Raw genomic sequence first — 12,418 nt, 5'->3', positions numbered from 1 at the left:
CGTTACCACTGGGAGGGGCGGAGGGAGGAGTCGGAGTTGGGGTGCGGTCCCCCCAGGCCGGGCCGAGTCCAGTAGCCCCCCCACTCGCCCACCGCCCGGGGCTCTGTCAGCGACGCCCTGGAGCAGGGGCGGCGCAGGGAGCGCGGCGAGCTGGGGCGTGGCGCGGGCGGGGCTCTTCTCCCCGCAGCCCCGGGCGAGCCCGGCTCGCGACCCGGCCGCGGCCTCGTTCGAGGGGCGCGTGGCGCGCCTGGCCGGCGTCACGGCCCTGCTGCCGCGTCGTGTCGTGGGCACGCGCCCGCCCCGCGCATCAGGGCCATTGACGGCGCGAGGGGAGCCGTCAGCAATACGTGTTTGCACGTACATTGGGTTGGCGGGTTGCCCGAGGGGCTGGTTGTTACTGTCTCAGCGCCTTGGAAAGGTGAAAAGCCGTCAGGAAAGTGCCCAAGTGACACTGACCTGGCGTTTCGTAACCTGCTCCTCAGTAAATCTACAGCCATTTACCAGTCAAAAGATTTTCCTAGCTGCAAGCCCTGCCAGCTCAGCCATGGATGTGGTGATAAAGCTGTCTGAAGAAGGGGGTCTCCTTGCATGCCCTCTCCTAAAGATGGGATTTACAAAGAGGCGCAATAGTTGAGGAAGTGGCTCTTAAGCACAAATGCTCTTTACCTAATCAATGTGTGAGTCTAAGGTGGTGCAGGACTCTTGTCGTCTGTCTATTTGGTATGAGGCAGGGTGGGCTTCAGTGAAAGTTGCGCAAGGAGTTTAGCTGGCAATATTGCTAATGATATTTGAAGCACCATTGAAGCGAGCTTTTTTTATGTATGGACTCTGCAGCACTAACAGGGACGACTCAGAAAAAGTATGACGTAGTTCCCATGTAGGCCAATTATAAACCATTTTAATACACTTGGAAGTGCCACATTTTCTATTACAACAAGAAAAAGTGCAAAGTCCTATTTCTCTCCCATTACATGGAGCACTAGTATAGATTACTTACAAATGCTACTATTCACCTGATCTGTCCATTAATTCCCTTCCCATCTTTTGTCTGTCTCCTCTGTTTAGGCCCAGTCCTGCAGACATTTGTGTGCATCCTTAATTTACACAAATCTGGGGTAATCCCAGTGAAATCAATGGGAATAAAGCTAAATCCATGTTTGTTTGCAGGATCAAGGCTTTGTCTCTAATCTCTTCACAAACAGTACCTAGCATACTGGGATCCAAATCTTGGTCAGGATTACTAGATACCAGTATAGTACAAATGTAATAAAAAATTGGAAACTGACCACTTACACCTAAGTCCTGTAGATATTTGTGACTGCAGGAGCAAACCCCTCAGGAATCTTCTGTGCATCTAGAAATAAATAGAAAAAAATCTACCTAATTCCCTCTTCTTTTTTTAATCATTCTTGAACATTATGAACATTACTATATGCAAGCAGTAAATGTACTTTAATAAACTCATCTAAAAAGAGACTGGAAGGCCTTTAAAATAGCAGTATAAAGGAGAGAGTTGGTATTTAACAAGTCTGGGCAGATTTCATTATTGTGAAACTCATGCTAGACAGGGCAGTTTAAGATAAAGGCAGTAGGGGTAAAGGGAGAGGACAAATAATTCACACCAGATTATCAGCTCATTTGGACAGAGCACTGCCGTGTGCCATGGATTTTTGCTATTCAAAGCTCTGTGTGTGGAAAAACATGCATTCAGCTTAGCCTGGAGATACTGCATGCTTGTGACAGATTTTGCTTTCATATTTAAAGTACAGGACTGATCAATGAGAAGAAAGCAATTCCCCATACACACTATATACCTAGAGCTCAAGCCCTGCAGCCCCATACTACTGCAGCAATCACAAAAGAAACTGTGGGTGCTTCTTCAAGAGAGAGAGCGCTAGTGTATATCTCATATTGCCCGCAGAGCAGTTCTTCAAGCTCTGCATCTGCCCAAAGGGTAGAGACAGCTGGAAGGTCACAGATAAATTACCAGTTCCCACAAGAGACCTGAAAGGAGATGGGCATGTTGTACTGTAGCACAGACACAGTGTTTGCCTATGCTCTTTGGTAGCACAAGAGCAAATGCCACATGCAGCACTTCTCTTCCTTTCCACCCATCTACATGTTCCTGAACAGAGCAGGGATTCTGCACATTGAGAAGGTCCAGCGCTGCATAGATTCCTCTTTACTAACTTCTTAGTCAGTTACTGGTCATCTTCAGCTGGTAACTTTGTGCTTTTCATCCTCTCAGACCCCACAAGGAGAGGAGATTTCAACTTCTCCCCCTTGGAGAAAAAAGAAAATCTTTCTGCAAAGGGGTGGCAGTAAGTTTTATGGGGGTGTGCACTCCATGAATTTTGGTAACTTGTTAGGGGCTGGGCCTCTAGAAGGGACAGGACCTCAAGTGGAAGGGGCAGGGCTGGGGTCTAGCGAAAGAAAGCCCCTGCATGAGAGTGAGACAAAGACTTTGTGACCCAGATTGTGTGGGTGTGCGGCACAGAGACTGGGGGATTGTGTGGGTGTGCTGGCTGATTTTCTGAGGGATGCCACATACTGTCTCTTTGAGAGAGGAAAAGCTCTCCGGCTTTGTCATGTGCCCCTGCTTTTCAGAGTTGAGGTGTACTGTGTGGGGAACAGGAGTGTGTGTGAGAGAGAGAGAGATGACTGCTGGAGAAATCTAAGGCTAGAGCCACACTACACCAGAAGATTGGCCTGCTGATGATCAATCTCCCAGGGCATCATTTCATGCATGTCCAAAATGTCTTTCCCAGGGGTCGATGCTGACCCCTGTACTCCATGTGAGAGGCAATCAATAAGGAAGTTGACAGCAGAAACACTCCTGTCAATCTTCCACCATGTGGACAGATATGGAAGTCAACTGTGGATAAATAGATTTTAGCTACACAATTGGCATAGCTAGAATTGTGTATCAGTGGTCAACTTCTATGTCTAGCATAGACATAGTCTTAAACAGTGCATGGTCTCAATCAGGGCATATATCACAGACATTCACTATACTTCAGACTGGAGCCACTGTGTTCTTCTCTCCCAGACCCCTGCTCTGCACAGATGGGCTCCAGGGGAGGAAGACACCCTGATTTCACCCTCATTTCCGTTCCCACAATTAATGGGTGTCCTGAGAGCAGCTTAGCTGCGGGATGGAGGAAGGGGTAGCTGAACACATATTGCTGGCATGGTCAGCTGACTTGGGCTGCATAGAAATGCAGGGAAGGCCATATCCACCCTGCAGACACTATGTTACCCACCTATGCCTTTGAGAATCTCATCCTAATAATTGATATCAGAGAGGTAGCTGGGTGAGTCTGTCTTTGAGAACAACAAGTAGTCCTGGGGCACCTTATAGACTAACAGATATTTTGGAGCATAAGCTTTCATGGGTGAAGACCCACTGACAAAGGCGGATCTTCACCCACAAAAGCTTATGCTCCAAACTATCTGTTAGTCTATAAGGTGCCACAGGATCACTTCTTGTTATCCTAGTAATTTGCCACGCAAAGTGAGCTCTCTAGGCAGTCGGTAATGTAGATTTTAGCTGAAGTCTTTCCAAAGTGGAGCTGCCATTCATCTTTAGAGGCCTGACCAATGTCTGTCAATAGAAGGACTTCTGGAACCAACATGGAGCCAATGTATTGTAGTGCCATGGTGAAAACACACCTGAAGGAAAAAGTTCAGCCTTCCAAGCCACAGCACCATTTGAGACTGTAGGAGCCCACATCACTTGTGCAATTGCTTTCTTGGCAAACAGTGGCTTTTGGATTTGCCTAATTGAAGATACCATCAGCCATGGCCACAATCTACACACACAGGAGGGGCAGCTCCTGCTGACATAGACAATCCAAACTCCTCTGAAACAGTAGTGGGTCAATGGAAGAATTCTCTTGTTAGCCTACAGCTGTCTACAGCAGAGGCTGGTCTAGCTTAACTACATGTTCAGGCATGTAATTTTTTCCCCCACATCCCTGAGCATTGCTATTGAGAATTTGCTAAGGTAAACTAGGCTAAAGTCTTTGTTACTGCCATCCATTCCTCAAAACTCTGTTTGCTGAGATACAGCAAGCGCCCCTGCAGCACACCACTTTCAGTGCATGGGGAGCAAGACTGCATTCCACTTTTCCATAATAGTGCTTCCTTGGCCATAGCAAACAGGAGTAGAGGCTGCAAGGATCCACACCTGAAGTCTTTATTAAATCAAAATTCTCTGAAACCATATGGAGCTCAGATCAAGCTAGGAGGTGGAGCAAAGTTGGTGTGTTTGGGAAGTACTCTGTGCAATAAAATGCGCTACTTCTCACTCAAAAAAGAGTAGTGAATGTTGTTTTCCTTCAAGTCTATTAATTCAGCTCTAAGGAATGGAGCCTGTCCTCTGTCCAACAACCCACATGGACCCAGTCCCACTGCAGTAGTCAGTCAGTTGTTGCTAAAGTTATTATAGACCATCAGATTCAGTAATACTAGCTCCACTTCTCCCCCTAACAAGAAGGGCACAAACCTGGTCCCATTCACTCTATTTGCAGCACAGTGTTGTAGCCCTGTGGTGCCTCTCTCCCTACTTCTAACTGGAATAATAAAAGTTATACCTGATCCATAGTCTCTGCATTTTTTCTAGGTTCAGGTAGAACATACTTATAACTTTGTCCAGCAGGACACTTCACAAAAGTGTGCTCTCTCTTTGACATTTGTTTAATTGAGCATCTTTTCTTTAGAAAATTCCTGCAGCTGAAGATTTAAATCATGTCATTCACATAGTTACAGAGAAGTGTGTTTAAGACAAATACTTTTCTTTCCTCTACCCACCCATCCCAAGAACCACTTGTAAAAATAAAGCCAGGGCCAGCTCCTCTTGATCTCAGCTGGAGTTGGGTGCTTAGAACTTCTGAAAGTCATGGTAGAGATCACCCGTGGTTTTGGGTTTCTTTTGTTTTAAAAAATGAGCAAAGACCACCTGCTTCTCTAGAACAATGTTTCCTCGACATCCTACCCCCCCACCTCTTAAAAAGTGCCCCTTTATCAAAGAAACAAAATTATAAAAGTTTCCCCACACTGCTCTCATGTGTTGCAAAGGGCACCCATCCCACCAGTTGGTAAACATGGTCCTAAGGTAATCTGAGGTCTTGAAACATGTGCTAGTCAACCTGTCCAGGTTACAGTACTCTTTTCAGGAGTCACCAAGTTACCCCACTTAAAACTTTCTTACAAAAGCATCACAAAAGACAATTAACTGAAATCTTGCTAACTTTCTACCACCTTATCAAATAAATTGGAACAGAAATACTGTACTTACATTTCAGCATAAGGCATATGAAGCAATAGAAACAAGTAAGTGACCTTTTAGATTTTAGTGACTTTACTAGTATTTTTATGTAGCCTGTTGTAAAACTAGGCAACTAATCTAGATGAGTTGATGTGCCCAAGGGTACATGTAGAGCAGTGTTTCTCAACCAGGGACACAATAAGTCAGAGGTTCCAAGTATTGTAAAACCACTGAAGCTCTGCAGTACCAGAGGAAGCAGAAGCAGGTTTGGGGAGCCAACAGAGAAAACACCACAGTGATATGCTGTCCTATTGACTCCACAGATGACTGGAATTTGAGGGCTCAGCTCCAGAGCTAAGGGAGATCATTAATGCAGTCCTTCACAGCAGGTGAGGTAATACAGCCACCGCTTACTGAACAGCAAGAGTAGCTCTGAATCTAGTCAGTTGTCCAGTTTAAGATTCTTTTCCACCTACACAGCCAGATGCTACTTTATGCCACACCGTGCTACTTAAATACATCAGGGAATAAAAGCTTTTAGATTCCAGCTGATCTTTGGGAAAGGTGTCTCCAGCATGTTCTAAAAACTTTGTGGGACTGCAATAGAGTGATGATGGAAAATGTTTTAAAGCCCCTTTCAATAGTGCTGGTTCCAATAACTCACACTTCATGCACACACAAGATTAAGAGACAGAACAAACATTACTGAATATATTTTAGAAACAGTTTACTGAGGCACATAGATCATTTAAAAAACACATTATACAACTCATTTGATAATAAATATAACACTTAGCACTCACATGGTGCCTGGTGTGTGCAAAGCACTTTATAGACATTATCCTATTCTTTTTAAAACCCCTTGAGGTACTTAAATATTATTTTAATTAAAATACAGTTGATAGCAGAAAGGAGGTTAAGTGATTTGTCCAAGGCTGCAGATGGAATCATTGTAGAAGCCAGGACTACCTCCCTGGATGTGTTAAGTCTCAATCCATATGCAAGTCACCTCACTGTAGCTACAATCATTCAAAAAGAGATACTCAGGTTGTATCAGTTTATAAAAGGAACAATTAATTAAGAGTCACATCTTAAGGCTTACAGTCAACTTTTAGAGAGTATCCACAGCCACTTTTCAAACATTATACAATCAGCATTTATACCATTTGTGAAAGCGCTATGTTAGACATCCTGGCCTCTGCTGCCATTTCATTAAGATGGAGGGAGGCCCACACACATGCAATCCCAGTGTGTTCTTTGACTTCAGTCAAGCCTCATGCAAACACCAGGGGATGCCCATTCAGTAGCTTCTAGGCACTTGCAACTGAAGGTAGCTTCTTAAAAGGTATTTTGGTGCCTTGCACCCACTGATGTTAAAAATCATTAGGCACCAAAACACATTGGAGGAGCTGGGCCCCAGTGTCTAAAGAATCAAGCCTGATGGTATAGTATTCAGAGTACAGCTCAAATAGAGCATTTCCTGCAAGTCCCATTTTCCCTATAAAGTGGACTGTGTCACTACTCCATCTCTCTTATGGGATGAGAACTATGGTAGAAAAAAAAATAGTGTTTGAAAACCCCTTTAGGGCAGAATTCATGCAATTCATTTAAAATAGAATTTTGCATAGAACACTGCCCTTTAAGAATTACACATTTTGTTCACAACCCCACCTGTATTAAATACCTCTGAAAAAAATGGGGATAATAAAATGGACTTGAATTCAAGACACACAAAGTAGGAAAAATCTCCTCAAGCAACCCAGCAATTTCTACTGGTATTTTTGTGGGTTTTTTTTTTTTTTTATTTATATAAAAAGCCACTATTTCCCCCCTGGGTTAGTGCCTCATCTGTTAACATTCAGTGACAGAACTAGGAGTATGCTGAATAGAAAGTGATTTTTTGAACTTGAGTCACACCAGATGTGTGGTATGTTCTTCCCATGGAGGTAACAAATGTAATCCCCTATAACTTGTCCCATATCCCAGACCTCCAGTCAAAGCTAACTGACAGTTTGACTAGCAGAGACTAACTAAATACTCAGTGATCTGTCTGTGACCAGTCTACAGGTCAAGTAAAGTTATTTGGTGGATAATACTAAATACAAGATCACGGCAAGTAGCCTGTTGACAGTGCCCCGATAGAACATTCACTGACATTATTCACACATTTCTAGCAACCACCTTTCAATATGCAGACACCTGCCTGCCTCCCCTTATCCCCAAGGGACTCACCCATGGAGGGGCAGCAATACACCTCAGTCTTCTTTCACCCTGACAAACATGCAAATCTATGAGGCATAGACATACTCAAACTTATTTTCATGTATGACCTAAGTGACAGCTTGAACTCTGGTCACCAGAGGTGAAGGGGTAATTTCTGCTATCACCACTTGGCTCTCCATTTTGTTCATGCTCAAGCAACAAATCTAGGCTGGTACCTAAAACCTCATTTCTCATGTCTGACCAACAAGGATCAAACTCATCCATCGTTTCTTTCAGTGGGTGCCCAAACAAAGGAACTAGAGGCGTGAAGGTCCTCTGAGATGTTACCTGATTGTTTGCAAACACTGAAGGAGGAAGAGTAATGCTGGAAGAAACAAATGAATCAAGGTTACACTCAGCCTGCTCAGGCTCCATTTTGACTTGTGCATCTCCTCCACCAGGACCTAAAACTGGACTTGTGCTAAGATGAGCAGTGCTTGCTTTGACATAGGAACACTCCTCATTGACCGCTCCTTGGCTAGAGTTGTAGTTGAAGGCAGCAGGTATCCTGTATATGTTCTCTTTGGCTGCAGGATATGGAGGACTGTGACCACACTGCTGCCCTTCCACCTTAAGGGAGGAAGCAGCTTGGAATAGATGTGGGTCTGCGTAGTACTGTTCAGGTAAAGGTATCTGGTAGCAGGGATGTTGCTGTAGTGGTTGCATGGTGTGCTGAATCTGGGAAGGGCCCCCTGTGGCTCCTGAACTGAACTGGTTCTCTCTCAAAACATAATCCGAGTTGAAATGAGTCGATGGGAGCTGGATTTGGGTCCCTGGTCTAAAAGGGAAGCCCCAGCTCTTGAAGTGACCATCTAACCCAGGCAGTTGTTGGTCTGAGTATAGCATGGGTTGACTAGGAACATTTGAATTCCCTCCTGGCAGACATGTCTGTAGATGGAGTACACTCTGAGCAGATGCAAGAGTCTGGGTCATTCTTGGTCTGTCTGGAAGATGGACATTGAAGTGGGTTAGCTTCTTCTTGCCATACACAGGTTTGGGAGAAGTAGAGGCATCAATCTTCCTTTGGTTCAGCTGCCTGGCTCTTCGGTTTTGAAACCACACCTAGGAGGGAATTAACAGAAAGTAAGAAGCCAGTCATTCTGAGAGAGGGAACTTGGCAGGTGAATTTATTGGTGCACGACATCTTCTCAGGTGCACACAAATGCACGAGATCAAGTTCTCCATAGTTATACCAGTGCATATCTGAAGTCATTGCACTGCTTCAGGAGTATACAATTTAAAACCTGGAACAGAAGAGTATTCCCCACCCCTTCCCATTTTCCAGTTTAGAGTTGGTTGCCAGGTATTCACATACCTCTCGCTCAAATATTTTGCTCAGGAAAACTACATACTCCTTAGAGAGCAGAAGCCCCATTCAGTTCTGCGACAATTTCCCCTGTGGGTCCTTGCACTTCCTAGCAGTTCTCACAGAGACTCCTTAACTGCCCAGGCCTTTCCAGAGGCAGGTGTGTCTGCTTAGTGAGCCATACTATCACAGACAAGCCCAGAATAAGGAGGATAAAGCCAGTCCTCTTGCAGGCCCACACCTGCTCCAGTGAAGTAACCCTCTGGGGAAGGTTGGGGGAGTCCAGACCCACCCTCTACCCTGGACTCAGGCCCAGGGTCCTTAACAGGACAAAAGGCAGCTGGCAAGGCCTTCACCCATGCCCCGGTGCAGCAACCTCACTCTGGGCTACTTGGCCCACCACTTCCCCATGGTACCTTCTCACTCTACTCCTGCTCTCTGATGCACCTTCCAAAAACCTTCCTCCCTACTGCCAGCCATGGAGCCTTTTATAGGGAGTGTAGGGCCTCAGCTGTGGCTGATTCCTAAAGAGGCCCCAGCTACCCACCCTAATTAGGCTCACTCAAGGAACAGGAAGGCACTAGCCCACCAGCCAGCATACCTGCCTTCTGGCAGGCTCCTGCAGCCCACAGGCAGCTGTCTGCCACAGTTCCCATTCGAATTCCTGGAAAGACTCCCCTTCATTCTAGTGGGCATTTGAACAGATTCTCACCAGCTGTGGAATTTGCAACACTACTGGTGCAGATTGAAATGAGCAATTGTTTGAGCTGGACTCAATCGTAAGTTTATTTGTCCAAGTTGCAAAAGCTTTAAAATTCACTCTTGTCGACTAAACCTGGTAGTCAGAATTCAAACCTTTTTCTACCCAGTCAGAAAATAGGGTGCTGGGCAAACACTGGGCCCAACACATGATCCAGTGGATCCCCTCTGCACTTGAGGGCAGTAGCAAAGCTCAATGTTTCTATTTTCCTTGTCATCAAGAGGCCCTAAACCCTGAGGGTTTTTGGTTGTAGTTTATTTACAATCCAGATTCAAGTTATATAGTTTCCCAAAAGGGCTAGATTATGCTCCTGTTTATGTTGGCAAGGGCTTGCTCTCTCCTGCAGTTTAACTCAGTAGCTCAACATTTCCAGACTACTGTAAACTTTTCAGGGAGCTCATTTGTCTTAGGCACCCCAAGTTTCACCTCACTTAACAGACAAAAAAGTGTCACAACATAGTATTATGGAAACACTACCTACTTTCTCATTTTCACCATACAGTTATGAAATCGGTTGCTACATAAATATAGTATTTACATTGCAATGTATTCTATACAGAACAGTAATAAGTCTTTGTCCGTATGCAATCTTTGTACTGACTTGAGCATTTTTTTTAAGCTGTAGCCTGCTGTAAAACTAGCTGAACTGATGTATCCCAGATGACTTTTGTGTACCCCTGGTTGAGAGCCACTAATGTAACTGACATCAGTGAATAGTGAATCCACCATTGGGCTCTAAATGGAAGCTGGATTACTAGTTGTGCTGCCTCTGTGATGGTCCCATGATTGTGGGGAGTAAGGTTGGCCAGCAAAAGCTTGCTTGCGGCTGTGTGCAACAGGGGTTTTGGAAGGGCCCAGCAGTAGTTTTTGACACATACAAGCAATCATTTCCCAGCCCCCCATAAACCCTGGAAGCTGGAGATCAGTTCTGCCTCAGCAAATTGTGACAATTTCAGTGACACCCCACCCCTCATACCCCTGTCTCAGGTGTCCAGTCCCACACAGGAGACCCATGCAGAGACAGACCCAGGAGGACCTCTCTGACAGCAGCAATGGTCTCCAGGCAAGGAGCAGCCTCAGCTAAGTCTGGCTGTAGGCTGGGGCCCTAGAGGCACACCACACACTTCTAACTCAGGAGAGGAGCCAAAAGGGAACAGGCCCTTGCAGCCTGCACCAGCCTCTGCTCGTTGGGAGACACTTCTGTGCCTGGTCCCCTGACAAGCCCCTAGGGGATGCAAGGTTGTAGCCCCAGATCTGTGACTGGAGCTAGGATGGGCTCCCCCTCTAGGGGCCAAGCTGGCACCACCACCATTTCCTCCCAGTGGGGTCAGGTCCTCACACTGCACAACAGTCCCAGCACCACCCACAGTAGACACACCCTCCTGTGGACCGATAGCCGAGCCGTGGTTCCCCATACCGCCTGGGCCAGGCCACAGGGCAGAGGCAATCCAGCAGCAGCTAAGGGTTGGCCTGGAGCCGGTGTGCTTTGTTTACTCAAGGCAGGACACCCACCAGCAAAGCCTTGGCCCCCCTCCAAGGATGCCAGCCCTACCTGGATCCTGGACTCAGGGATCTCAGTCAGAGTGGACAGCCTCTCCCGCGCAGTGATGCCAGGGTAGGGATCCCTCTCAAAGGCCTTCACCAAGAGGTCAAGCTGGGCTTTGCTAAAGGTGGTGCGCTTCCTCCTGCCTCCCTCCTTGGACGTGTTGCAGAGCCCAGGGCAGGGCAGGACCTTCTCAGCAGTGTCTTGCAAGCAGGGAAGAGGAGAAGGGGAAATGGGTTAGAAGTGGGTCACTGACCCCCCAGTGACCATGCAAAGCAGCACCCCAGGATTTGGTTCACCTTCCCAGCAAGGAGAACTCAAGGAGAGGGGGACATGCAATGACCTCAGCCCTTAAAGCCACATGTCTCCATTTGATCCAGCGCGGCAGGTAGCAAAAGGCAGCTGAGTTTACAATTTTGACTCAGCCGACACGAATTTAAAGCCAGGTTCGTCCAAGGCTTCAGATCAGGGCGGGGCCCGCTGTCAATTTCAACGATCAAGGAATCAACAGAGGTTTTAAAAGGCGCGTGTGTGGCTATAGCCGTAAAGCGGTTGGAGTTAATGATAGACAGGAAAGCCACAGCTGCAAACCAGGCTGGGTCTGCCTTTCATGTTAACCAAGCTTTGGGGAGAGAGCTGACTCTCATAGTTACCTGCAGTGCTGGTTGTCACTTTGGCAGGTTCCATCGCTGAGCCAGGAGCTTGCAAAAATGGTCAGCTTTGTTTTTAACGCTTCCCTCCAGGAGGCAGATAAGGCCCCACCCGTTTTAACCCAGCTGCAGACTCCTCCTTTGAAGTAGCCTGGATCCTTCAATTTTATAGCCCCCTGCACCCCAGCAGTGAGCGACCCTCCCCCACAGCCTCTGCTGCATCCAATGGGGACAAAGTGTTTTATCATGTCCTATTTTGTTAGTGATTTAAAAAAAACAGAGGTAGGTTTGTGTTGTGTTGGGCTGCTCCCCTCCACATACTTTTTTTAAGTTAAAGCCTGACTCAGAAAGGTGTCCCACACCTCTATTGTAATCAAATCACTTAAATACACACAGTGAGATCTGGTCCCCTGGGAAGTAGCCAAAGTGTCTCTGCCTGAGACCATTAAACTCCAGTATATAAAGCCAATCCTGGCAACTGGAAAAAAGTTTGTCCAAAGGTACAATTCTCCCTCTTATATAACATTCTCAGAGGGCTAGGGGCACAGGGAAGTAGCTTTTCAGAACAAAACCCCGCTTGCTTCCAGATGCCAGGTGAGCAAAGAGGTCTCCGCCTCCCACAGAACAG

This window comes from Carettochelys insculpta, chromosome 7, assembly GCF_033958435.1.
Source record: "Carettochelys insculpta isolate YL-2023 chromosome 7, ASM3395843v1, whole genome shotgun sequence".
NCBI lineage: Eukaryota > Metazoa > Chordata > Testudines > Carettochelyidae > Carettochelys > Carettochelys insculpta.
The sequence above is the reverse complement of the archived record's forward strand: the minus strand, read 5'-3'. Positions refer to the sequence as shown.